This window comes from Hemicordylus capensis, chromosome 4 (genome assembly GCF_027244095.1).
Source record: "Hemicordylus capensis ecotype Gifberg chromosome 4, rHemCap1.1.pri, whole genome shotgun sequence".
Lineage (NCBI taxonomy): Eukaryota > Metazoa > Chordata > Lepidosauria > Squamata > Cordylidae > Hemicordylus > Hemicordylus capensis.
The window spans coordinates 268297013-268320496 of record NC_069660.1 but is presented as its reverse complement, the minus strand read 5'-3'; the positions used below and the strand labels follow the sequence as shown (position 1 = coordinate 268320496).

Below are 23484 nucleotides of genomic sequence, written 5' to 3'. Positions count from 1 at the left end.
GTTTTTTTTCACCCATGCTTTTTAACTGGACTGTAGTTTTAAATTGTTTTTAAGGTCTTCATTTTAAAATCTGTTTTATGTTGTTGTAAACTGCCCAGAGACGGAAGTTTGGGATGGTCCACAAATCTGAAGAATGAATGAATGAATGAATGAGAAATATGCAGAGTCTCACTAAAGTGTAATCCAAGAATAAACAGGTGATTTAAGAAAATAATCTCAATTAAAAAACAACAACATTATGAACAGCTTTTCACAATCACTTGTAATGTGCTGAATCCATATTATTATTATGCTATTTACAAACAATCTACCAGATGTTATTGACTGGATTTGGTACTTTAATTATCGGGCCCTTTCCAAGGGTCTAGGATAACTAAAGAAAAATTAAAGATAGCGTCCCCTTCTTTAACCACTGCCATGTTGTACTATTGTTGACTTTTGATTGTATGTCATTAAAGAACTGACTGTACAATGGTTTGTTGTGCCATTTTTCTCATCAATTTTGTATTCATCCTTTGATTTCTTTATTTTCAACAATCCTGTCTTACTCACGTCTGGTAGCATTTCATGTAGCATTATTATAGCAATAGCAATAGCAATAGCAATAGCAATAGCACTTACATTTATATACCGCTCTATAGCTGGAAGCTCTCTAAGCGGTTTACAATGATTTAGCATATTGCCCCCCAACATTCTGGGTACTCATTTTACCGACCTCGGAAGGATGGAAGGCTGAGTCAACCTTGAGCCCCTGGTCAGGATCAAACTTGTAACCTTCTGGTTACAGGGCGGCAGTTTTACCACTGTGCCACCAGGGGCTCAATTTTATTTTATTTTAATGAAGCATATTATTTCATTTTATAATGCTCTCATTCAAATCAATGGGAGTTTAAAATGCTTAGTTTCTGCTAGATTGTGCCCATAGTTTTTAGACTTCACATTTTTCAAGGCTGATTGAATTCATGCAGGCTTCAATCTCTTTCTTCCTGATGCTATATCTATCTATCTATCTATCTATCTATCTATCTATCTATCTCCAAATCTTTTGTATATAATTGTGCTATGGTAACGTACTGTATGCTTTGGTAGTTTGCTGGTTCAATAAAAAAATTTGTCTCCCCCCCCCGCCCAAAAAACGTCTTTCCAAATCTGGATGGATACAGATGCTTTGGTGCTACAACAACAATGTGCACATCTGCCCACATGTCCCTATTTTCCCATTTGCCTAAATGGGAAAATATGGAAATGTTGGCAGGTAGGAAATATGCATGGAAAAATGGAAAGCTCCTACATGACATAAGAACATAAGAAAGCCCTGCTGGATCAGGCCTAAGGCCCATCTAGTCCAGCATCCTGTTTCACACAGTGGGCCATCAGATGATTATGATGATTTATTTATTTGATTTCTATATCACCCTTCCAAAAATAGTTCAGGGCAGTTTACACAGAGAAATAATAAATAAATAAATAGATAGATAGATAGATAGGATGGATCCCTGTCCCCAAAGGGATCACAATCTAAAAAGAAACATAAGGTAGACACCAGCAACAGTCACTGGAGGTACTGTGCTGGGGTGGATAGGGCCAGTTACTCTCCCCCACTAAATAAAAGAGAATCACCACATTAAAAGGTGCCTCTTTGCCAAGTTAGCAGGGGTCCCAGATGCCGCTAGAAGCCTACTGGCTGGAGTTGAGGGCATGCCCTCCCTCCTGCTGTAACTCCCCTGCAACTGGTATTCAGAGGTATCCTGCCTTTGAGGCAGGAGGTGGCCTATAGCCCTCCGACCAGTAAGGTTGCAACAGGTTGCTGCATGGAGCATGCACTCAGCAGACAGCCTGCATATCTGGCACAGTGCAGGGGAGCAGACTATGACTTCTCCCTTAATTTTTTTGTGTGAGGGAGGAAATTCACTATGGAGGGGAGATATTAGTGATTAGGTTTGGCTGGGGGGATAAATTGAGTAAAATGAGGGGGGAACTCCTCACATGCTTAGCAGGGAGATCTGTTTCCCTAGAGAGTGTCCAGGGGAAACCATTTTATACTCAGACTTCAGCTGGTGCTTCCAAACCGAGTCCTGGCAGTCCCTGTGAGATGCTTCACAGATGCGTGTTGAAGAGCTGGCTTTTCCTCAGAATCCAGAGGTCGGTGTAACTCCCATATCAACCATGTACACCGCTCTAGTCTCCGTGGAGAAAGAGCAGTATATAACTGGGGAAACAAACAAACATAGTAATTGCATCAGTTACTTAATCAGTAGCTGGAGGAACAAGAATTGCCCCTGTAGTCGCTATAGTTCTCATGAGAGTGTTCTTTACCTTTTGGCTGGAAACACTCACCTATTGCTGGAGATGAGTATGATATCACTGTTCTGTTGCTCTAGCTACTTGCTAACCAGTGTGGGTACTACTTTCACTATTTCTTGCTGCTTTCTCTGCAGCAACTGGCTTTTTTTTGCTTTCTACTTGCTTGTCTCTCCAGCTACTGACTGACTGGTTTTCTCTCCAGACACTTTCCAGCTAGTGTGGCTACTTGTCTGCTCCTAAGCTGAGCTTTCACTGTTTCTCTGCCTTTATAGATCTATTGTCACCTTGTAGGACCTAATGTTCTTGTCAGACCAAGTTTAAGGCGAGAGAGTTGCAGCAGCCTTGAGGTGGCTGGAAGATGGTGGCTCTCTTCATCCCAGCTATTGCTACTAGAGATGGTCACTGCCTATTGGGAACAATGTAGGAAGCAAACTCCTGGACTGAAGCTGCCCCTTCTCCTACCTACCTAACAGCTGGTCGACCCTTGGAGAACCTTCTGCTCCCCAGCACTCTCATCACTCTCTGAAAACAATGACTGGAGCCATTAACCTTCTCCTTTGTTTACAGTTTCCTGGACTGCAACCAGTGTTGTTTTTTCTTTGTAAAAAAACGGCAGCTTGGTGTTTTCCTAATACCCTGTGATCATGCTTTAATTGCATGCTATGCAGAAGGGGAAGAGGAGGAAGAAAAATATTCTTTGTAATTCCAAGCTAGAAGATTTTTTTTAAAAAAAGATATCTAATTTGGACATATTATTAAGCATTCCTGACATTTAAGACTATGATTCCCCTAGCTAAGGAAAATAGCAACTTCTTTATTAGGATATTGGTCATGATTCAGCACAAATTTTGACATCTTTAAACCTCATGGATTTCACTGAGATTTAAGTGTGTGTGTTATGGTTCTAGATTGTGGTGATTCCCCCCACCCACCCAATCATGATTTTCTTTACCTGTGCCTGTCAATGCACCATTGACTTGCCAGTCAATGCACCATTTTTCTACCATCTATATATTTAATTCGCTTAGCCAGCATGCGTGTCCTGGATTTGATGGCAGAACTCTCGCGACAGGTTGCAAGAGCTCTGGCCTTGGGCGAGACTTCAAGGGAGAGAAAAAATGGAAGCAGCGGCAGCGACAGTGGGTGGCAAAACGGCCAGGGGAGGTGGCAGTGGGACGGCCTGGCCAGGCTGTCCCAGGTGAGGAGGTGGCGGCAACCTGGCCTGGCCACTGGGAGGCAGCAGTGGCAGGACGGCCAGGCCTGGCCAGGCCTTCCCGAGTAAGGAGGCAGCGGCGGCCTCGGCTGGGCGCCGGAAGGCGCCGGTGGCAGGATGGCCTGGCCTGGCAAGGCCATCTGGGGCAAGGAGGTGTCAGTGGCCTTGGCTGGCTTCTGGAAGGCGGCAGCAGTGGTACGGCCTGGCCCATCCTGGGTGAGGAGGTGGCGGAGGCCCAGCCTGGCTGCCGGGAGCAGGAGGCAGCGGTCAGGTGAGGGGAGAGGAGGAGATGCTAATAGGCAAATCCCCATGGGCACTGTAGGGTGGCAAGGGCTTTTGTGTATAGGTTAGCATTGCCCCAAAACAAGATAGCAAAGCTGCTAGAAGAGTGTTATCATTGTTGGCACAGGGAAGATAAAATTTATCAATAAATGTAATTGAAAATGAATACTTCTGATAAGGTTGTAGCCAGGAGAAAGAGCAATTTATCTATGAGCTTCTTCCTCTCCTTTCTCGGCCAGGGCTTTTTGCTCACACTAATAAGGTCTTGAGTATTTCCCTAGTAGATGACTGTAATGAGAGACAATAGATTTCAAGATAATCATGACAGTGACTGTTATAATGGTGGATGCCCAGGCCTGCAACAGATGATGGGCTTGCCTGAGAGCAGCTCAAACCAAACCTTTTAAAACTTTTGTTGAAAAGTGGTTATATACATATTCATAGTAGTAGTAGCAGCAACAGCAATATATACTAGGACAATAGCCCAAGGTGCTTCTTAAAGGTAGATTAAAGTGTGCTGTCAAGTCGATTTTGACTCTTGGCACCCACAGAGCCCTGCGGTTTTCTTTTGGTAGAATACAGGAAGGGTTTACCATCGCCTTCTCCCGCGCAGTAGGAGATGATGCCTTTCAGCATCTTCCTATATCGCTGCTGCCTGACATAGTACCAGCGGGGATTTGAACCGGCAACCCTCTGCATTTCCCCTCTGTGCCACTAGGTGGCTCCTTAGACATATGCAAATACTTCTGATGTACACAATGGGGTTCTCTCCCCCACCCCCCCACTTACAATGTGGGCTACTCACAGAGTTTCCCAGAGATATTTTGAGAACAGTTTGCTAGACAATGCTGTGGTGTTTTGGTTAACCCATTCCTTGAACCAGGCCAGCTTTTGAATGTTGCTTTAGTTACCTTTATTCCAGTCCTGGAGTGGAGATGGGGCTAACAAAACAACCAATAGCAAGAGCACTGAAAGCAGTCTGCCTTTGCCACTCTGTAAATAAGATCTATTCTATTAAACCATTAATATTCCTGATTCTACTCCACTGAATTGTCCTTGCATGCAACAACTCTTTCCTCTGCATTCTACACATGCTAGATGCTGCTTTTGGAAGGGATGGTTCAGACGTCCTGCTAAACTTCTGGAACTCACCAGGCAGCCTGTTGGATCATAGCTTCATGTTATAGTATGGGAAACCATGAGGCACTGCATTCCAAGGATGTACCAATTGCCTGTATGTGTCTCATGAACTCTATAAATGTGTGTGTGTGTGTGTGTGTGTATGACTGGTGAAATATTCCCAGGCCAGGCTCAAGTATTATATGAACCAAGAGAAAATTGGGAACTGGACTACTATGGATTAGTGGCTTGCATTTAACAGTCATTATTCTACAGCATAGAGTATCTCTACAGTTTTTTGAATTGGCAGCAGATAAGCTCATAAATAAAACCTGCTTTGTCCAGAGTGCAGGCTAATACAATGAGGTCATTCACAGAATCAAAATCTGTGTACTACCCAGGTTTGGGAACTGTGTGTGCTCCCAATTTTAAGTTGTGCGTGGAAGCAAAGAAAGAGGAAAACCTGGGTAGAAGTGACTGTGTGGAAGCAAGGTAGGAGGGAAAGCTACCCAGGTTTTCTTCCTACCTTGCTTCCAATCAATCACTTCTATCCAGGTTTTTCTGGATAGAACTTTGCTTCCACACAACTGAAAATTGGGAGCACACACAGCTCCCAAACCTGGGTTTTTGATTGTGTGAATGACCTCAATATGTATCTAAGGACACTGTGATAGATACCCCTTGGAAATGTACATGAAGTGATTCAGATTTGCTCTGCAGTGTTATGTCTTTGTATAAACAAGGGCACCAGAAACAAAACCACACCTTTGTAACAGTTGCCCTGAGCAAAGACAACTCTTCAGGAAGACCAAAGTTGGTTAGGGCTCTTGCAGGAGCTGTTCTTTCAGGAGATATACTGCCCTTTGCCCTTTGCCCCTCATTTTTAGCCTTGGTATTAGCTAAGAGGGCAAATCATTTACACAAGATGTAGAGATTGTCACTAGCTTAGATGTTTTAAAAAGGAGTTTTGACATATCTGTGAGGGAAAGGTCAACCAATGGCTATTAGTCAATCCCCAAGTTCAGAGGCAATATGCCACTGAAGTCCATTGCAGGGGATTGACAGTTTTAATCAGTACACCACCTAGAGATTTCTATATTAGGTGGTATAGAAATTCAATAAACAGTAGAAGAAGGTTATGGCTTTCATGCCTTGCTTTGGGATTTCCAGAGGCTTCTGGTTAGCCACTGTTGAAGTTTTTTTATTCTTATTTTCAGGTTCAAAGTGGGCTATACATATATAGATAAACAAGCACACAACCATACTTACAACTATTATTTACAACAACAACAACAACAATAATATAGTTCTCTGTTCCCCTAAAGAAAGGGATCTGTGGTACTCCAGATGTTGCTGAACTTAAATTCCCATCATCCCCAGCTACTATTTATTTTGATTGGGGATGATGGGAATTGTAGTTCATCAACATCTGGAGTACCACAGGTTGGGAACCCCTGCCCATAAGGACTCACAGTCTAAAAAGAAGTACAAGGTAGACACTAGCAACAGCCACTGAAGGGATGTTGTGCTGGGGCTTAATAGGGTCAGCTGCTTTGCCCCTGCTAAATGTAAGAGCATCACCACTTTGAACGGTGGTGCCTCTTTGCCTGGACAGCTCTTGGCTGAAGCTGAATTCCTCTGCAGCTTTAACAATGACATCATTGTTTTTGCTTGCTTCATATTTGCTTCATTTTGTAGATTTCTTCCCCGCCCCACCACCAGCAAAGTCTGGCAGGAAACAGCCAAATATTAGGTATAATTAAGGTAGGAAATAAATATTGTATTTTTCACGAATTACATGATGTGTAGCATTTTGTTGCTGTAACGCTCCACCCCAGAGCTGCTGCAGATTCATAAGCAGCCCTGATGCTGTTCAGAGCCAGTGGCTGTGCAAGCAGTGCTATGGCAGGTTTTCCCACTGCAGCCAATAGGAACAACTGTGGTAGCATGGATTACACAACTGCGACGAGTTCTGAACAGCACCCTGGCACTGCTGCAGCAGTCCTGGAGTGGAATGTTATGTCTCTATATCGCTGTGCATCATGTAAGCCATTAATCATTATTATTGTTTACACAGTCAGACAGGTGTTATTGACTGGTTTGTTTTATCCAGACATCGAGTCTTTTCCTGGATGGCTGAATTTTATTATCAATGTTGTTGCTGTTATTATAGATATCGTTGCAGAATATTGGCTGTTCCCAGTAAAGTTGCTTTTTGTAATCGGCTGATGGTGATTTCTGTGGCCCCTATGGTGTTGAGGTGCTCTTCAAGGTCTTTTGGAACTGCACCCAGGGCGCCAATTACCACTGGGATTATTTTGGTCTTTTTCTGCCACAGACTTTCAATTTCAATTTGTAGTTCTTTGTATTTTGTGATTTTTTCTGTTTCCTTTTCTTCTATTCTGCTATCGCCTGGTATTGCTGTGTCGATTATTTTGACTTGTTTTTCTTTCTTCTCGACTACAGTTATATCTGGTGTATTGTGTGGCAGATGTTTGTCTGTTTGTAGTCGGAAATCTCATAATATTTTTGCATCTTCATTTTTGACAACTTTTTCAATTTTATGGTCCCACCAATATTTGGCTAGAGGTAGCTTGTATTTTTTGCAGATATTCCAGTGTACCATTCCTGCTACCTTGTCATGCCTTTGTTTGTAGTCAGTCTGTGCGATCTTTTTACAACAGCTGATTAGGTGGTCTACTATTTCATCTGCTTCTTCACAAAGGCGGCACTTGCTGTTTGTTGTTGATTTTTCGACTTTTGCTCTTATTGCATTTGTTCTTAGTGCCTGTTCTTGTGCAGCCAGTATTAAACCCTCTGTTTCTTTCTTCAAGTTGCCATTCTTAAGCCATTGCCAGGTCTTGGTGATGTCTGATTTTCCACTGATATTGTGCAAATATTGACCATGCAGGTGCTTATTTTTCCATTTTTCTGCTTGGTTCTTGACTTGTTCTTTCGTGTAGGCCTGCTTTCTTTCATTGGTGTTGAATAGTTTCTCATTATTGACCATTTTAAGTGCATCTTCTTCAATGTCCTTTATATATTCTTCAAGGCCTCTTTTCTCCTCCTCTACTGTTTGATAGACTTGCAGCATTCCTCTTCCACCTGAGTTGCAAGGGAGGTATAGCCTATCCACATCAGTGTGGGGGTGCAGAACATGATTGATGGTCATTATTTTCCTGGTCTTACGATCTAGCGTCACTAGCTCTGCCTGGGTCCAGTCTATTATTCCTGCAGTGTATCTGATAATAAGTATAGCCTAGGTGTTTATGGCTTGTATGGTTTTCTTTTAACTTCAGTGTGTGCAATGTTATCAGCCTGGAGAATGCCCAAGTATCTGTAATGTTCTTTCTCTTCCTGGTTCTTGATCTTGCTTCCATTGGGCAGTTCTATTCCTTCTGTTTTTGTTATTTTTCCTCTCTTCATTATTAATGCAGCACGCTTGTCTAGTCCAAACTCCATTGCTATATCGCTACTGAATATACAGACAGTGTTTAGCAGTGATTCAATTTCTGACTGGGACTTTCCATACAACTTCAGATCGTCCATGTACAGCAGATGGTTGATTTTACTGGATGTTTTAGATGTTTGGTATCCAAGGCCTGTTCTGTTTAGTATTTGTGAAAAGTGGAGTCATGGCAATTACAAACAACAGAGGGGATAGTGAGTCCCCTTGGAAAATGCCTCTTCTAATGCTAACCTGTCCAAGTGTCTCACCATTGATTGTTAACTGTGTACTCCACATGCTCATTGCTACTAAAATAAATATCTGAATGTTTTTGCTGACACCAGTTGTTTCTAAACATTTTAGTATCCATGTGTGAGGCAATGAGTCGAAAGCCTTCTTGTAGTCAATCCATGCAACACTTCAATTTGTTTTTCTTCTCTTGCAACTTTCTAAAATCATTTTGTCAATCAGCAGCTGGTCTTTTGTGCCTCTGGTGTTCGGGCAATTTCCTTTCTGTACAACTGAAAGCTGCTTATTAGTTAATAAGTGTTGCATTACTTCATCTGCTATTATTCCAGTTAATAATTTAAACATGGTTGGCATGCAGGTTATCGGTCTATAATTACTTGGAACTGTACCTTTTGCTGGGTCTTTCATTATGAGATGAGTTTTCCCAGTTGTTAGCCTGGTGCAGTCCAATTTTTAATTTTCTTTGCTCTTTCACTTATTAATTCTGGTGTTATTATTAGATCTTGCATTTGTTGGTTACATTTTTCAAACTCTTTCACCCAGCCTGCTTTTTTATTATAATCTATTGGATTGTCCCATAGTTTCCCCCAGAATTGCACTGTTTCTTCTTTATTTGGTGTTTCTAGGTTTCTTGCAGTTTCTCCGTCTATGCTTTGGTGGAAACGTCTCTGATTCGACTGGATTGGAGATTCTGCCTGTGTTGTGTAATTCTGGCTTCGTATCTGCTAATCTTCTTTGACACTACTGTTATTTGCTGCTTTATTATTTCCAGGACTTCTCTAATTTTCCTTCAATCTAGGTGGTATTTTTGGATCAGACACTGTTTTGTGTTTTCATTCTTCAACTTCTTGTCTTTCATATCTTTCAATTTACTAGCATCTGATCTAAGCCTGGAGATTTTATTTTCTAATCTAATCTTCCATTTAGGTGATGGAAATCTTAGTAAATCTTCCATTTACTACTTTCTTTTTTGACAGATCCACTAATCTTATATCCGAGCTCTTGTGTTGTTATTGTTGCTGCACTGTACATTAGTTGGTTTGTTTCTTGCAAATTATTGGTTGTTATTTCTGCGTGCAGCACTGACATCTTTTAATGTCTGAGCAAGTTTTTTTTGGCAACTGTTTTTAGAGCTGGAAGTCGAACACTGGTGGTTGTTTGGTTTATGTGCTCAGTTATTTTTTGCTTTAATTCTTGTGGCTTTTCTGTTAAACGGCATTTGGGTTTTTGAGGTGAAGGCAAAGGGGACATTGCCTGGTTTTGATTTTGAAACAGTTCAGCAACAGTGGCATCCTCTATTTCCAACACCTCCTCCACCTGCGCCTGAGCAACTTTTTCAGTTGGTGGTCATTCTTCTTCCATATCTTGAGCCTGTGGTAGTGCCAAGGTAGTGCCTCACTTGGGGCATCATCATCATCATCATCATCATCATCATCATCATCATCATCATCATCATCATTATGCCATCTGTTTTTATTTCCCATAAATAAAATGGTTATCTTGATATCGTCTTGTGTGTATTCGTAGCGTTGTGTGTCTTTTCTGCCTGCTCCAGAGTCCTGCTGAGATGAGCATAAATGTATTTTTGTGCTGACTTCATATTATCTTTCAGTGGGCAACACTCTGGAATTTTTCTTAGTGTTAGCTTCCAAGAATATAGATGTCCTTGGCCACTTTTCATCAATAAACCAGCTTCAAGTCTCCTGTATTTTCCTGCAATGTCTGTAAGACAGGGGAAAAAATCCAGAGATAGGAAGAACATTTGCTCTTCTTCATACTGAATGCTTTTTACTAGAAATTGATTTCTTGATTTTGTTAATGCCTTTTAGCATAAATGCCCCCATTAAATTTCAGATTTGAAGAAGTACCAACAAATCTGATTGACATCTTCAAGTATGTCTCTGTGCTGTATCTATGCCTTTTTCAGCTATGATATTGAGCATGTTTCATTTTAAGAGAAATGACCTTGAGTTGTCATTGTTTTAGAAAACTCACACTGGTTAGGAAGCTTCCATTAATGTCCTCAAATGAAAGCTACAGCCTAGATCCCATGGGGCATGGGAGGGAAAAGGGAGTTTTACTGTTCTCTGGACACTAAAATCCATTTGTTAAAACATATGCTAAGTGTGATTGAGAATAGCATGCAATTATATAATTCCTTGGTGGAGTGAAATTGTCTGTAAGATAGCTTCACATTTATTCTTATCTCTTTGATTTTCCAATTCTATGTATTTGGGGGTCAACCCAGATCATTAAAGAAATGACTTAATGGAATAAAAGAGAGAATATAGCAGAGGATCAGCATAACTATTCTGAAAGCAAGGAAGTCTCCGTTTATAAAACAAAATGGTACATTGTCTTTGATACACACAGAGGTCTTTTCTCCTATTCTTACAGCTTCTCATTCTTCTTTGAGGTGCATATTAGGATAAGGTTTGTGTCCAATTATATCCAAATTTTATATACAAAAAACTGTGCTTGTAAACTGAACTAGACAGTGAAAACAAACAAACAACAAACAAACAAATGAACAAACTGGAGACACCTTAAAGAGAAGCAGATTTAGTTTGGTGTAAGCTTTTGGGGGCTAGAACCCATTTAATCAGATGCTTGCTTTATCTCAAATGGGCAAAAGGGCATCAGATGCAAGGCAATTCCAAAGTCCTTAGTATTGGATAGGTCATGATTATATCCCAGTGTATATAACTCTTTGACATCTGAGGCTGTTTTTTTTAAAACAACAACAACAACAACAACAACTAAAGATCATTTTATTTGTTCAGGCTTTTACCCCTTAGGGGCTGCCTGGTCCCTCAGCTTTCCTGTTTCTGGTGTTTTGTGTTTTTTTTTTAATGGCTGGGTTTTTGTGTGTGTGGTATTTTGTCCCAGTTTTATGGTTTTTACTATTTAACCGATTTTAAGTTTTAAATGTGATTTTTATGGCATTTTATTATAGTTTTAACTTTTTGAAACTGCATTGGGATTCCTTATGAAAGGTGGTATGAAAACTAAACAATAAAATCAACCTCACAGGTGACCTTCAGATATGACTCCAAAGGAGTAGCAAGGGGTAGCTACTGTTCCTCCGAAATATTTCCTGTTCCCCCCTTTGCTCCCTCATCTGTCCCAAACTGGAACTCTACAGCAAAGTATCAGAACACACAGCCATTGTATATTATGATCCAATAGCCTGAATTAATTATTTTTAAAAGCCTCCATTTATTTTGTTTGTTTATATTTTGATGTAAAGCACCTTGAGCCATTTTTGAACCTCCCTGAGCCATTTGATTTTGTATATAAATCAAAACAAATCTAAATAAATGAATAAATAAGCTTCATTCGCTCACTCCTCTACCCCAGAACTAGCAGCAGAAGTCACAGCAGCCCGTCAGCCGCAGGGTGTAGGATCATCTCTCCTGCAGATTTCAGCTGGCCTGGTACTGACCCCTCTCCTCACCCCAGCCTTTCCTACCACATGGTCTTGGACAGGAAGTCACCTGCAAAACAGACTGGAGGTTTGGCCTAATCCCAAAGAAAGAAACCCAGTGTTGTCTATGAGGTATCTGGCCCATTTTCTGAATAGGTTTGAAAATGCCAAGCAAGCTTCATTAATAAGGTAAAGAAACATTACCTTACCTCGGTAAGTAATGTATAGTAAAATCCTCACTCCTCTAATTACGTTTTTTGCCACCCCTTTGCTACCCTAACTAGTTTGTTTGTTTGTTTGTTTGTTTATCACATTTATATACCGCCCAAACTTTAGTCTCTGGGCGGTTAACATAAAACAATTAAAATACATATTAAATGTTTGTTTGTTTGTTTTACATTTTCTAACCTGCTCTTCCTCCAAGGAGCCCAGAGTGGTGTACTACATACTTAGGTTTCTCTTCACAACAACCCTGTGAAATAGGTTAGGTGAAGTAAAAATAATTCAACAATTTAAAATCAATCACAAAATGAAAACCAACAAATTTTAAAAAGCTGAGAAAGCTTGGTTGAAAAAATGAGTTTCCAGATTTTTTTAAAAAAATTGCCAGAGATGGGGAGGATTGTATCTTAGTAGGGAGCGCATTCCACAATCTCGGGGTAGCAACCGAGAAGGCCCGTCTCTGTGTAGCCACCAGACAAGTTGGTGTAACTGGAGATGGACCTCCTCAAATGACCTCAATGGGTGGTGGGGCTCATAGTGAAGAAGACGCTCTCTTAAATACCCAGGGCCTAAGCTGTTTAGGCCTTTGTAGCACTTTGTATTTTGCCCAGAAACCTATTGGCAGCCAGTGTCGCTCCATCAGCAATGGTGTAATGTGGTCTCTCCAAGATGATCCAGAGACCAACCTAGCTGCCGCATTCTGAACCAACTGAAGTTTACGGACTACGTACAAAGGCAGTCCCACATGGAGCGCATTACAGAAGTTAAGTCTGGAGGTTACCAACAGATGTACCACTGTTTTGAGGTTGTTGATCTCGAGAAATGGGTGCACCTGGCGTATCAGCCAAAGCTGATAGAAAGCACCCCTGGCCACCGCCTCAACCCAAGAAAACAGGGAGAGGTGTGGATCCAGAAGTGCTCCCAGACTGTGAACCTGTTCCTTTTGGGGAAGTGTGACCCCATCTAGAACAGGTAGATCAAAATCATCTCTAGAGTTCTGACCCCGCACAATAAGTAGCTTCATCTTATCTGGATTCAGCTTCAGTTTATTCTCCCTCATCCAGCCCATTACTGCTTCCAGGCAGGCATTTAGAGAGGTTATGCCAGCTCCTGAAGAAGTTGACATAGAGAAGTAGATCTGGGTGTCATCAGCATACTGGTAACACCCGGCTCCAAATCCCCTGATGATCTCTCCCAGCAGTTTCATGTAGATGTTAAAAAGCATTGGAGAAAGTATGGAGCCTTGAGGAACACCATACTTAAGCTCAGATTTCGAAGAGCAACAATCTCCAATCGACACCATCTGGAATCTGTCCGAGAGGTAGGAGCGGAACCACTGTGAAACAGTGCCACCCCCAACGGCCTCAGATGTTCCAGAAGGATACTTTGGTCAATAGTATTGAAGCCGCCGAGAGATCCAAAAGGACCAACAGAGTGACACTTCCTCTGTCAATTGCCAATTGGAGATCATCCATCAGGCCGACCAAGGCAGTCTCCACCCTATAGCCTGCGTGAAAGCCAGTTTGTACTAGAGTTCTGCCTCTCCTCTTTTTGTCATGCTTTATTTGGTAGCAATAAAGAACTACAGCTCATGGAGTGAGTAAGTTGTGAAGAAAAGAGAGACAGTCTCATGTACATAAGAACACAAGCACATAAAACAGTCCTGCTGGATCAGGCCCAAGGCCCATCCAGTCCAGCATCCTGTCTCACACAGTGGCCCACTAGATGCCGCTGGAAGCCTACAGGCAGGAGCTGAGGGCACTAGTAGCTTGTAGGTTTTGGAAACATGGCCTTTCTCTAAGAGTCACGTTGCAAATGCTAAAGAACACTTAAATCACTTAGAAGGAACTCTATTCAACCAAACTTGAAGATTCATCCCCCACAGGCTGCCTATGATACTTATCAGCTCTTGGCAAAATTCTTTTTCTGTTCCAAAATATTTGTTATCTTTGATGAAACAGCTTTTGGAAGGGGGGGATAACTAGTTAAAATATCCCTATTCGTAGGACCTGGGAGGCTGGGCTTTCTTTTTCAGAATACTGGTGAAATTTGCAATACTGTACTATCTTTTAATCTTGCAGAATGGAAACCATCTTCTAAGGCTCCAGGATTTATCTGCCTTCTGCTTTGATTATACTTCCAGAAAGTGCTCTGTAAATCCATTTGATTGCAGCTTTTACATTTCCCCTTTTTGTGAATGTTATGTATGTACATGGATATAGAGAAAAGAGACCAGAAAAGGTAAACTTATTCAACTTAGTTTTCTATACCTGAACTCTAGTCCGTAAAGGTTTATGCTATAAGTGTTAGTCTTTAAGGTGCCACAAGACTCTTTCGTTATTGTTTCTGCAGCAGACTAACACACTATGAGAGTGACTATATTTTGTCTTTCCTTTGTTATATTTCTCTGAGTTAAATCAGATAAGTATTAATTAATTAATTAATTATTCCTCCTCGTTAGTATAGTGGTAAGTATACTTCCTCCTCGTTAGTATAGTGGTAAGTATCCCCGCCTGTCACGCGGGAGACCGGGGTTCGATTCCCCGATGGGGAGCCGTGAAACAACATGGGAAATGGATCATCGGGGGGGGGGGAAGTGTCTCCCCCCCCCCGATGATCCATTTCCCATGTTGTTTCACGGCTCCCCGTCGGGGAATCGAACCCCGGTCTCCCGCGTGACATTAATTAATTAATGTGCCTTTTTCAATTACAAATTGAGTGTTTGAAAGATATTTAAACATCACCTTCCAAATGACAAAAAGAGAGCAGGCAATTTGAGCCTCTCTAGATGTTGCTGAACTACAACTCCCATCATCCTCAGATGTAATAAACTGTCTGGCAGTAATGGGATTTGTTGTTTGGCAACATCAGGATCCTGATAACAGGGTGGGAAATATTTATTGCAGAGCTGCTGCCAGTAACCATAGCCAGGATTTGTATGGGTAGACCAAGGCTGCACAACATCAGCCCTTGAGATTGACTACAGTTCCCATCATCCCCAGCCACAGTGATCAGGGATGATGAGAGCTGTAGTCCAACAGCAGTTGGAGAGCCAGAGTTGTGTAGCCTTGGGGTAGACTAATGATCTGACTCTTTATATGGCAATCAGTGGCTGATATCCAGACTTCTATGGACATACCAGATGTTTTCATTGCTCAAGAGGAGGGGGCAATTTGGGGCAATTTCTCCATGCTTCCGCAGTTGCTCATGCCTCCCTCATGTAGATAATTTTGAGAGACACAGGTGACTTCAAAGGGAAGGTGAATTTGCCCAAAATTGCCCCCTCTCCTTGCACAAAGAAAAAGCCTGCATAGGGCATTTTAAGCACAGCCAAAGCCTGTCAGGATTATATCATTAAATCTTGGGGTAGCTGGCTGGGTACAGTGGGAAAATCTGTGGACACATCTATAGGATCCAAAGAAAATGACAATTTCTACGCCTCTGCACATATTCAAGCAGTTTTATGATACCCTGTGGAGATAAGAATTTTGAAGACTACTACAATCTAATTATTCAGTTATTGAATAATAGGTTAGAAGCTGGAAATGCCATTTGTGCATATGTCAGTCCAGACCTTTCAGTTTAGGTCCTGGTGTCTATTTTTTTAGAAAGTAAAAAATAAAGGAACTATGGATTATTAGCCATAAACCTCAAAACTACTTTTGCTACAGCTCTGCACAAAGACATGAGTGGGATTTGATTATGTGAAGAGTAAGACTGGGAGGATTGGGAGAAGCCATTGTCCATTGTTTCTATGTCCAGCCCTATTATCTTCCCCTTACCCAACAGATAACTAGAAAGAAACTTAACTGAGTTTTGAGTTAAGCAGATCATGTTGGTAAAAATGACCACAGACATCCAGATGTGATTTTTCTCATTTATTTGTTATGTCTTCAGTGCAGGTACAGCTAATTGCTAACCTGAGATCTAGTTGCTAACCTGCATTCACAAAAGCATCAGTGTACAGAAAATGAAATCTTTTACCCAAATGTGTGCCTCTGTAGATTTTTTAATGGCTCCGTTAGCTATTCTTGAGTCTGGTTGTATATCACCACATTATTCAACATTTTTGAACATTCTAACAACACAAAAGATTAAAAGTAAATAAGAAAACAACACTAGAAGCTCCACATATTGAAATAAAAAGTCCTATCCTTAGTTTGCCCTTGCACCGTTAAGCATCAGTGCTTTATTGATTGGAATTAGGAAGTTAATAAGCTTTGGGCTAATTAATCAGATGGGTAGGGACTGGAACTGCACTGCAAGGCTTAATCAAGTCATCAAACCTCTCAGGCCGTGAAGAAGGTAATTAAAGAAAAAGGATGCCAGTTATATAGTAACAGGAGTCTAGGAAGGGACAAGACCAAGATAGAGAACCTCCATTTTCTTTTTTACACTTTTCTGATATAAATCAGTCCAATGACCAAGGTACAGTTTCCAGCTTCCTATCAGCGAATGATGGACAAATGTGTAAATCAGTCCACAGAAGTCATTTAGTCCAGCTTGTCGAATCGACAATGAAGTTATGTTTATTTGAAATAGATTTATTTGGGTACTATTGGGGCCTTCAGCAGAAGCTACTTCTGCTTGTGTCTGTTCACCCCAAGGTGATTTGATTTACTGAGGTGGGACTTACAAACCTAATCAAGAAACTTTATTTGTTAAGACAATAGATTGATTAGGGCGCTAGCAAAATGTTATGGTTTACGGTGAGTCTCGTATAAAAGAAATTTAAAAATTAAATATAAAGCAGGAAATTAACTACAAAGCTTTCTTTCTCACCCCACACTGAAAGCAAATTTAAAAAAAAACCAGCAGGTGTCTTTTGTGGTTTCATTACGAATCAAATATTTAGTCCCTAAGGTTGTTTTTTGTAACTAATTGCTGTGATGTTTACAGTCACCCTGGCTAGTTGTCAGCAAGGAGGACTATATGGGGGACACACTAATGACTTAAAGGACACAGTCTCCCAATAATATGGACTGCTGGGGAAGCGAGAATCCTAGATCCAAGTGGTGCATGCACACACCCGATTTGGTGTTGTGAGAACCCAGAAATATGGGACTTGCAATCATGCCCAGATCACATGGACCCCGAGCAGCCACCCCAGATCAGATTCCAGATCAATGATCTTGGGTCAATGTGTGCTGGGTGCAATTGCAAGTACTACATTTCTGGGATCTCACAACATAAAATTAGAAGCACACACAATTTTGGATCTAGAATTCCTGCTTTCTCATCAGCCCTTACCATCGGAGAATGTGCCCAAGTAAAGTATAATATATTTCAGTCATAGTTACAGTCACCAATCCTCTCTAATAAAACGCTTGGTGTCCGTCCATGGACGGACACCAAGCGTGTGTCCGTGCCTCCCTGCCCTGTTCTGCGCCTGCGCGAAACGCAGGCGCAGAACAGGGCAAGGGAGACACGCTCGCCGGTACCCGGCAGCCATCTTGGGCGGCCAGAAGCGGCCGCCCCGAAGAAGCCGGAAAACCGGCACCGGGGTAAACTGGGCGAGGCAGTGGCAGAGCCGCTGCCTCGGCCAAAAGAGACAGAGGGGGGCGGAGCGGAGGCCACTTAAATATTTTTAAAAAGGCACCCGCAGCGACGCCGCCGACCCTCCCTCCCAGCTGACCCCCCCCATTAAGGGCCAAATCGGCCCAGCCACTTGCCCCCGCAGCTTCCGCCGCCGACCAACCGCCCGCCCACCCAGCTACCGATACCTCCTTGCTCCCGGAACACGTCCTCCGCTTGATCCGCTGCTCAATTAACAGAAGGAGAGAGGTGCTCGCATGCAGAGCTCCACTCTCTTTAAAGTCTCTTCCCGAACTGGCGCTTTGCGTCCTTGCCGCCCAAACCGCCAGTTCGGGAAGAGACTTTAAAGAGAGTGGAGCTCTGCATGCGAGCACCTCTCTCCTTCTGTTAATTGAGCAGCGGATCAAGCGGAGGACGTGTTCCGGGAGCAAGGAGGTATCGGCAGCTGGGTGGGCGGGCGGTTGGTCGGCGGCGGAAGCTGCAGGGGCAAGTGGCTGGGCCGATTTGGCCCTTAATGAGGAAGGGAGCGGGAATGGCAGCGGGGGGACAGGAGAGCCGTTACTAGGGCCCGTTGTTCAACGGGCCAAAATTAACTAGTGACATTAATATTAACACAGAAGCCACAGAGTTGCACCCATTGCGCTCAGATCCCAATAAGAGACAGGACACATGGGTATGGGTTGAAATCCGAACCACATTTTATTTATTAACCCAACAGTAACAGATCTGCAACAGATAGTTAAATTAGGGTGTGGATATAAAATCCAGAGGAGGACGCTTCAAGTGACAACTATCTCCAGGAGCTGGGCAGACTAACCGAGCTCAGAGGCTGGTTGATTGATTGATTAAGTGCCGTCAAGTGGGTGTTGACTCTTAGCGACCATATCGATAGCTCAGAGGCTAGTAGCAGTCCTATGACTGCTCTGGTCTCTTCAGAGTCACCCAGTTTACTGTACTGAGAGAGAGTTGCCTGAGTCTGACCCTGGCTGCTCAGGGTCTGTTGACTCTAAGGGGATTCCAATGAGATTGGGGTTCTTGGTGGGTGCCAAGGCCCTCTGTGGGTCTTTGCCAGATTGGTGTCTGGGTGGCTCCTGACATCAGGCCATTGTGCATTTTGTTGGGGCACACACAGCCCTCTGCACATATAGCAGTTCTCACCTTTCAGGAGGGCTGCCACAGGGTGCGTGTGTGTGTGCGCGCATGCGGGTGGGGTGGGTTAGCAGCAGGAAACTCATGCACAGAGCATTGCATAGGGATGGAGAGGATGTGGCTGCTGCAGGGGGCTGAGTCGTAACCTATAGGTGTGTGCATGTTGGAAATAATTTCATGCATCCTGCCCAATCACTGTATTAGCTCACTGACAACACTCAAAAAGTGGAATGTGCAATTCATCACCGTCTTCCAGATCTGCAAATCATTAGTATTGTCATTGTGAATGTCATTAGTGCTTTCTCCAAATGTTGTCATTAGTCAAATGAGTCTAGGAGCTTCCAAGAAAAAGTAAGAGATGGCTGTTTTGTGTTTATCGGTCAATAAAGATGCAAATGCAGAGCCTATAAATCATGGATTTAATCATCATCAGTGTTTGACATGTGCGATATGTTTATTTAAGTGATACATTAGCACTAGGAAGAATCTGACATATTTTATAGATAATGATGGGTTTATCACCGAGATCATGGATAATTACTGTAGGCCTGCTTCCTCAATCAGACATGGCATGTTAGTTTGATTCAGAAGAATGAAATGTCCAGAAAGGAGACTGAATGAACGTAGTGAAAAAGTACTAAGAAGTACTTTTTCACACAATGCATAATCAACTTGTGGAATTCTCTCCCACGAGATGTGGAGACCCGGCCATACAGGGCCTGACTGCGCAGGCGCAGCAGCCTCCAAAATGGTCACCACACAGGGGAATAGGCCTAGAAAGGGGTGAAGACACCCGAACTGGGTGATTTTTTTTTTTTAATGAGGACAGCCGGTGGGGGGAGGGGAACCTACGTGAACCCCACCACGTTGGAGAAGACCCTGGAGGGGTAAGTTTTTAAAAAGTGTTTTTTGTTTTGGGGGAGGTTTCCAAAGGGGGCAAAACCAAACTGGCCCTGTCCCGTTCAGGTCCAGTTCAAACTGAACCAGGCCAGTTGGTTTTGTTCACAGCCCTAGTTAACAGCATTCAACATACCCCACAGTATGTGCATAAAGTGTGTTCAGTGCTCACATAAGAACATAAGAACAGCTCTGCTGGATAAGGCCTAAGGTCAGCATGGTTGCTGACCATGCAAATGGCCACCACATATGAACAGAGGCCATGGGAAGTGCTGCCGGCACACAATGAAAGCTGTGGGTTAGCACTGCCAATACAGGAAGTGGTAGTTAGCAGAGGAGGAGCAGGTATGCACCTGCCTTCCTCCATTTTAAAGGTGATGGGGATGTGTTGCTCATTGCACTTCAAACCGTGATTTGTGCACATCCCTAGCAATTTCACATTTGTGTTCCTCAAAGGGTAGATGTTATCCAGCCCTGGCGATTTGTTAATGTTTTATTTTTCCAGACAGTTTAGAACATCACCTCTCATCACCTCTATATGACTCAGTTCTTTAGCCTCTGTCCCTGGAAATCTCAGTTCAAGCACAGGTATATGCTCAGTATCCTCCACCATGATGACAGATGCAAATAACTTGTTTAGCTTCTCTGCAGTCTCCATAATAATCCCTTTCACTCCCTCATCATCTAACAGTTCAACCGCCTTCCTGGCAGGTTTCCTGCATCTGATGTATTTAAATAAGTTTTTGTTACTCCCCTTGATACTTTTAGCTAAATGTTCCTCAAACTCTCTTTTCTCCTCCCTTATTGTCTCCTTGCGTTTTTTTCTGCCAGGGTTTGTGTTCCTTTCTGTTCTCTTCATTTGGGCAGGCCTTCCTATTTTTGAAGGAAGTCTTCTTCCTCTTTATAGCTTCGTTGACTTTACTTGTTAGCCATACTGACACCCTCCTGGTACCTTTCCTCCTTTTTGGTATACATTCTAACTGGGCTTCTATTATTGTGGTTTTAAATAAACTCCATGCATTCTGGAGCAAAGTGATTGTCCTGATTTTTCTTTTCAGTTTTCTTTTCACCAAACTCTTCATATTAGAGAGCATTGTTCCCTCTAAGGCATGCACACGTGCGCACAGTCACACGTTTTTGGATGTCCACTCAGTTCATTTTAGATCCCGCTCAGGTTGAATCAGAAAGGCCGCACTCTGAATGCATGTACGTACACACTGCCTTGATACTGCCGCCCAGAACAAAACTCATTCCGCACAGAGATGAAAAAAATTAGAGGGACCACTGTTAGAGAGAAGTTTAAAATGTCTTGCTCCTAACAAAATATTTAAAGGTGACTATGAATATTCTTCTCCTTAAAAAAGGGGGGGGGAGCACACCTCAAGGAAAGGGTGTGCCGTAATTCACTTTGAAAACAAAGTGAAAATTACCATCCAAGTAAGTATCATCATGATATTTATTTCTTCAGAGGTGGAAAGAAGACATGAGAGACCAGAACAGCTAATAAGTCTCCTTGGGTATTACCTATGGGAACATAATCTTTGGCTAATAGGAATTGAGGTCATTATGCTGATGACCTAGACATATTGAGATGGTTCTATTTGAAAAACTGGGTTTCCTGCATTCAGCTCAGCCACTCCAAAGGAAGAGGTAAAGTAGAAAGAGAAGAAGGAGAGTGTGTGTGTGTGGGAAGTTGAACAAGAGGATCAAAGAAAGGATGAAGGGGAGAGATGAGGGAGCAGAAGGTGGCAGGGTGGTGGAAGGAAAACAACAAAGGGTTTTTCTTCTTTCTTTGGCAATCCTTTTTTCTCCCACAATTTCTTTCAAGTTCCCACCTGTCTTTCCCCTAATTTCTTTCTTTCTTTATCATATTTTTATACTGCCTGATATGTATATCTCAGATTCAATTTTTATTAATTTTAACAATAGTAATATTTTCATTCATTACAGATACACACAAAAAGGTGGACTTCCCGCACACAACTCTTTGTGAATCATCAGCTATAAAGTGTACCCTTGCTCTAATAATAATTCAAAGCATAAATTTAAACCCTTACAAACATAGCTAATCTACCCAACCTGCGGTTTTTTTTGCTAAATTTCAAACCCTGCTGTAAAGTCCATAGTAGGAAAATAGTTCTTTAGATACAACAAGAATGGTTTCCAATCTTCTTTAAAACATTCCAAATTTTGGTCTCTTATTAGTGTTGTAAGTTTTGCCATCTCCGCATATTCCAAAATTTTTATCAGCCAGTCTTCTTTTGAAGGCAATTCATTACTCTTCCATTTCTGTGCATATATAATTCTAGCCGCCATAGAAGCATACATAAAAATGTTAAATTAGTTGAAGAGATTACACCTTGTGTTATTCCCAGCAGGAAGGATTCTGGCTTCTTGGGAAATGTCATTTTAAATATTTTCTTTAACTCATTATATATCATATCCCAATAGGCTTTAGCCCTCCCACAGGTCCACCACATATGAAAAAAGGTGCCTTCAGAGTGTCCACATTTCCAACATTTGTTTGAAACATTTTTATACATTAATGCCAATTTTTTTGGTGTCAGATACCATCTATACATCATTTTATAATAGTTTTCTTTTATAGCATAACATGCAGTGAATTTTAAATCATTTTTCCATAACTTTTCCCAGGCTGCCATTTCTATATTACGCCCCACATCTTGAGCCCACTTTATCATAGTCGTTTTAACCACTTCCTCTCTTGTCTCCTCCAGAAGCAACAGTTTATACATTTTAGAAACTAATTTTTCATCATTTTGACATAATTCCTTCTCAAAATTTGAAGTCTGATCCTCAAATCCAACTTTAAAGTCTTTCTTATATCTCTCATTTAACTGATGATACTGAAACCAATCTCTGACCAAATCTTGTATTTCAGTTAAACTTTTTAACTTACAATCCTTTTCCTGAAAATGTAACAAATCCCTATAGGTACCTCAACACATTTGCATATTTACTTCCTTATGTGATAAGGCTTCAATCGGAGATATCCATAACGGAGTTTTAGGTTCAAACCAATTTTTGTATTTTAACCACACCCTCATTAAACTCCTTCTCACATAGTGGTTCAAAAAGTCTTTGTGTATTTTACTTTTTTCATACCACAGATACCTGATATGTATATCTCTAGGCCGTGTACAAAATTTAAAATATTTAAAAGACAAAACAAATTAAAAGATATGACACAATAAAAACAGCATTAAACAGTTATTAAAAAATTGTTACAATTATTAAAAATTAATTCTAATTAAAAGTCTGCGGAAACAGGAGAGTCTTGAGGGTCTTCTTGAAAACAAAGAGAGCAGGAAATGCTCTTATTTCAGCAGGGAACATATTCCAAAGCCCTGGGGCAGCCAAAGAGAAAGCCTGGTCCTGGGTCGCCACCAAATGGTCTGGTGGCAACTGTAACTGGACCTCTCCAGAAGATCGTAATAGGCAGCAGGGTTCATGACAAAGTAGGTGCTCTCTTAAATAGCCTGGACCCAAGCTGTAAAGGGCTTTATAGGTAATAACCAGATATTTCACCTGGAAACATATTGGCAACCAGTGCAATTCTTTCAAAACCGGTGGTATGTGGTCCCTTCTTGTTGTCCCAGAGACCAATCTGACTGCTGC

At 41.9% G+C, this 23484-nt stretch overlaps 1 non-coding gene across 1 annotated transcript; it reads left to right on the top strand.

Moving 5' to 3' along the window:
• The first annotated feature begins 14746 nt into the window (after nucleotides 1–14746).
• TRNAD-GUC (transfer RNA aspartic acid (anticodon GUC)) lies at nucleotides 14747–14818 on the top strand. Its single transcript has one exon. It is a non-coding gene; the product is annotated as a tRNA-Asp (tRNA).
• Nucleotides 14819–23484: the final 8666 nt, after the last annotated feature.